The sequence below is a fragment of the Gracilinanus agilis genome, chromosome 4 (genome assembly GCF_016433145.1).
Source record: "Gracilinanus agilis isolate LMUSP501 chromosome 4, AgileGrace, whole genome shotgun sequence".
Lineage (NCBI taxonomy): Eukaryota > Metazoa > Chordata > Mammalia > Didelphimorphia > Didelphidae > Gracilinanus > Gracilinanus agilis.
Genome location: NC_058133.1, coordinates 208261174 through 208266676, shown reverse-complemented (window position 1 = coordinate 208266676; position 5503 = coordinate 208261174).

Below are 5503 nucleotides of genomic sequence, written 5' to 3'. Positions count from 1 at the left end.
AAGAGGTCACCAAGCACATCATCAATTGAGCCTGGAGAAGAAAAGAGAACATCATGAACTCAGAAGAACATTGAGGAAAATCTTTCTTACAGGAATCAAATCCAATACATCCTGAGATCGAGGTAGTTCAGGACCTGAAGTTTAGCCCTCTTCCCCTTCATTTCCCATAATCTTGCTGTCTAACAGTTAGAACACCAAATGGAGAACTCAAAATTGAATTCTCAGAGGATTTGGGAAATTAATGTCAGTATGGACCTGTCTAATTTGGTTCATTACTGCATGTCCCACAGTTGCAGTTTCAAATTTTTTCTTTCCTAGGCCTCTTACAGTACTTCCGTAATAGAGGATTTTGACTCATATTTTGATGAGGAAAAAGAGGCCATTTTTTATTATGAGCTTCCCTACTCTAGACCTCAAAAGCCCTTAGCATCATCTATTCTCTCCTCAATTCTAGTCTCTAAGGAAGAAGTCATCTTTCAACTTGTTAAGGCCAATATTCATATACTTGACCCCATTCTGTTCCAAATCTTCTGGTATATAACTCCTTCTCATTGTATATCCTCCTATCTGCCCCAAACATTCTCTCTTTTTCTAATCTTGGATTTTTTTGCCTATGAACAGACCTAGATCTCCGTCGTCCTTATAAAACTTTGCCATAATATCACATTTCTTTCACATTCAAACAGTTGGAAAAAGTTATTTATACTTGATGCCAGCATTTTCTTTCCTTTCACTCCTCAAACCCTTCCAATCTGGCTTCTGATTTCATTATTCAACTAAAACTGTTCTTTCCAAAGTTACCAATAATCAGTGATCTCTTAATTGCCAATTCTGTCTTTTTTTTTTTTTTGCAATCCTCATCCCTCTTGATTTATCTAGAGCAGTGGTTCCCAAACTTTTTTGGCCTACCGCCCCCTTTTCAGAAAAAATATTACTTAGCGCCCCCTGTCACATACTATCACCACCCCCTTACAGTTATCCACTGCCCCAAAATGTACCTGTGGCCATCACTGTTCCCCTGTATCGCTGCAGCGCCCACCAGGGGATGGTGGTGCCCACTTTGGGAATCACTGGTCTAGAGCATTTGAAACTGTTGACTTCCTGCTGTATACTCTTTTTTTCTAGGTTTTCATGGCCCTATTATTTTGGTATTCTTCCTGATTGATCCTCTCAAGTCTCCTTTGAGGTTAATCCATGATATTCTACCCCACCTTGTGAGTTTTCCCCAAGGTTGATCTCTTCTCAGTATATTCTCTCTTGGTGACTTTGTCAACTCCCCTAGATTCAATTTTCATCTTTACACAGATGCTATCTAGCTCATCTTCTGAGCTCTAGAACTACATCATCAACTGTTATTAGATATTGTTCACTACATGTCCCATCTTAACCTCATTAGTCTAAAATTAAACTTAATATGTTTTCTCCTAAACTCACCTCTTTTTCGAACTTCTCTATTTGTTAAAGGTTTAATCAATAACTGAGGTACACAACTCTAAAATCATCCTCAACTTACTTTTCTTCATAATAATAACAATAATAGCTAACATTCCCATAGCTCGCTAAAGTTTATACGATACCTTATAAATATTATCTTATTTTATCCTCACAATAACCTGGGGAGGTAGGTGCTATTGTTAGCACCCCCATTTTACAGATGAGGAAAAAATGAGGCAAATAGAAGTTAAGAGACTCCTTAGGTCAAGGTCACACAGCTATTTAGTTGGAATCTGAACACAAGTCCTCCTGACTCTAGGCCCAGTGCTTTCTCCACTTCATCACCTAGTTCATATTCAAAGAGATGCCAACTCTTGATTCAATCTCTACATTTTTCTTTCCATTCACAGGGAACCCCAATTCTTTATGAGGGAACACATCATTTTAGGGATAGACAAGATACCTTTACATCAATCACCTTTTACCTTTCAATCCCAAATTTCCTTAGCCCTTTAAACATAGGGAAAAGTATTTGCTCTAAAAAGGTTTTCCTATGGTGGCCTACCTCCCCCACCCATATCCCTGTGGGTCACTCTCAACTTTGGATTTCCTCAAAAATGCTCACTACCCCATTTGTTATTTAAACATGAAGGCTAATGAAGCAGAATGAGGGGCTGTATTTCTAACAATATCCTGACTTCTGCTAGCTCTATAGCTCTATGGCAAAGGCATCAAGATGCCAAGATTACTAAACAGATATCCTTTTTGTGATTTGTAGGGACTCACTTTTCAGGCCTTTCTTCATTTTTGTGGCCTAAATGAAAAAGAAAAGTCTTATTAAAAAAATTAAGTAATAAACAGATGTTGCAATTTAGGAGACAAGTAATTGAGACTAATTTTTCTGAGCTGAAACTGCAGGAAAGGGATAACTAGAACTCTCTTCAACATATTTATCTTTTTTTTTGTATAACTAGAGAGCAAGGAGGCAACAGTGACATTAATTACAAAGGACCCTATAAGATTGGCTAGGTTGACAAATGAGGAAAATGACAAATGCTGGAGGGGCGGTGGGAAACTGACTCAAGCATTCTGGAAAGCAATTTGGGGTTATGCCCAAAAGACTATTAAACTTGTATATATCCTTTACCACAGTGATACCACTATTAGGCCCCCCAAAGAATCAAAGAAAGAGAAAGGGACCCATATGCCCCCCAAAACATTTATAAAACCTTTTGTGGAAACTGGGGGGATATCCATCAATTGGGGAATGGCTGAACAAGTCATAGTACATGGCTGTGATAGAATACTATTGTGCTGAAAGAAACTATGAAGGGAGTGCCTTCAGAAAAACCTGGGAAGACATGTGAACTGATACAAAGTGAAGTGAGCAGAACGGCACAGTTTGTTTATACAATATTAACAATATTGTAAAGACAAACAACTTTGAAAGTCTTAGGAAATTTGATCAATATAACCAAAGATTCAAAAGGACTCATGATGGAACACAGTATCTACCTCCAGATAGTAATCTGATGAATCTGGAGTGCAGGTTGAAACTTTTTCTTTTTTTTTGGTGACATGACTAATACTAGACACACATACATATGTGTGTATGTATGTATGTATGTATGTATGTATATCTTAACTGATGTTTTCTTGCCTTTTCAGAACAGGGGAAGGGTAGAGAGGAAGAGAATTTGTAATTGAAAACAAAATTGAATAAAAAAACAGAGAATCCTTTATTATAAAGCTTTCTTACTTAGTGTCCTAGGATAGCCACATTCTGCTAAAAATAATTCAGTATTTACTAGCCAACAAAGAACATTATGGGAAATCAAGAGTCTTTACTATTTATTCCTTTCTAACAACCAAATCTACTAACATCCCAAGCAAGTATTTTTCCCCTAGTATCTTGGAGCCTATAGCATGCAATTGTATTTCTACCCCATGGAACAAGGGAAAATGCTTTCAACTGGACAATTAAAAGGCTCAGAAATCTTTGCATGTTGCTTAATCAGAAATAACAATGTCCACCTCCCATGATCCCGAACACAATGGTTCTACTTTTGGCACAGTTCTGATTCCCTTTCATCCAGTACCCTTACCTCTATCAAATTACAGAAGATTATTCTACCTACCATTTCAGGGGTGCTGGGACTCCTGTCAACAGGGTCTTTTCTTTACACAGTTCAGCTGGTTAGGTCTGTGCCCATATTATGTTTAATCCCCACTAGTGAAGGAAATTGATGTCAGTACAAAAAATGTCCAGAGTTCAACTAAAGACTCCTCCCTAATTTTCAAATAAACTGTTTATATGAATATCTCCCCTTCTAGGGTAGAGTGGGGGTGGGGGGATGCAGTTTAAAACCAGTATGTCAATAACTGGTTGGGGAGTAATTTCCGAGGGCAGAGAGCTAGCTGATTTCTAAAATACAGAGTACAAATGTTTTATCTAACATTAGTGAGAAAGGAAAGCACAGAAGAGCAGGTACCTACAAGAAGGGGGAGGATGTTTGGTATCAGAGACCATATCCCTTTTTGGACGTTACTTCTGTAGCCTTCCTGTGTGAAAGCCTTGAGCATGAGGATGAGATGATAACTTTAGCAATTTTTTATATCTCTCTTAAAAAATACATTTTGCTGATGACTTTTTGGATTTACATTAGTGATTCCTGGAAAGGGAGGGGATACTTCCTCTCCTGATTGAACCTTCCTTTAAGGCAAAGAAAAAAAAAAAGATTAAGAACCCTCCCCCTATCAAATATAGACCACTTCTGACAATGTGTAGGTCATTTACTTCTAGATGTCCCTACCTCTATGTTGAGTAGAGGGAAGTATATTTCATTATCTTTTGTCTGTGACCTTCCACATCTCTTCTCCCATCAGACTTGGCTGCTTGGGGTCATCTGTGTATCTTTAGGAATTGGTCTGTCTGCCTTAATTACTTATTCATTCATTTATTCCTTATTTCAACAACTCAGAATAACAGATAGGCAGCTTGACTTGCAAAAAGGCTTAAGAGAAAAGCCTCTAGCTTGCTGGGAGAATCATTTTTTGGACTAGAATGGCATGAGGTGTAAGAGGGGGTGGCTATCTGCCCCGCTGGAGGGACTACCCACATCGATGACATCACAGCTCCATTGGCTTCCGGGCTGAGAATTCTGCTGGGCACCGGTAGGCGGGATAGGGTCACCGCGGTCATCGGGACACCTCCTTGTCTCCCACCCCCAGGCGGCACTCAGTCTCAAGGTGCACCACCTCACCTACTACCGCGTCCGGAGCCTCAACCTACAAGCCTGAACTTCCCCTCCCCCGCCCCCACCACCCGGTCAGCCTGCCCGCCATCCCCGCGGTCACTCACCGGTCCCCAGCGACCCTGCCCTCCCCAATTTGCGCCACCCCGTAGTGACCGCCTCTTCCCCCCCAGTCCAATAAAGCAAGCTCCCCGTTTCTTCCGTCCCTACCCCCACCCTAACAGGCGGCCCTTCGGAGGGACTGGGCCTCTTTCGCGACCGCCCAGCTCCTGGGTAGCTAACCTCCGCTCTTGGCCTGGCACCGCTTCCCCAAGGCACCCTGGGAAATAGAATCCAAACGCCACCTTAAGTCAGGATACAGGGAGCGGGAACAAAACTACAAATCCCAGGAAGCCGCGCGACACGACCGTTAGTGGGCGTGGGAAAGGACCTGGAAGGAGAGACTAGGTTCTCAGGCCGCCCTTCATCCCTTTCTCCCTTGGGGCTAATTGCCTACACCTGGAGGAAAGGGGGCATAAGGGAGATTTTTAGGAGGGCGTCAAGCTGGCATTTAAATAGTTACCCCAAATCGCTAATGGAGAGGACAGTGAACCCCACAACCGTCCAGACAATGCCTCGAAACCAGAGGACCGTCAGGCGCCAAATAAACGACGCTGTTCCTTATTTGTACTAATTATAGACTTTTATTAACGTTATACATTCTCACAAAACCCAAAAGACAGTAGGTGGGCTGGATTCGCAGCCCAAACGTTAAGAAGTGGGTCTAGGCAGGCTGATGTTCGGGGCCCGCGCTTCTCCCCCGCAGGCGCTGCCAT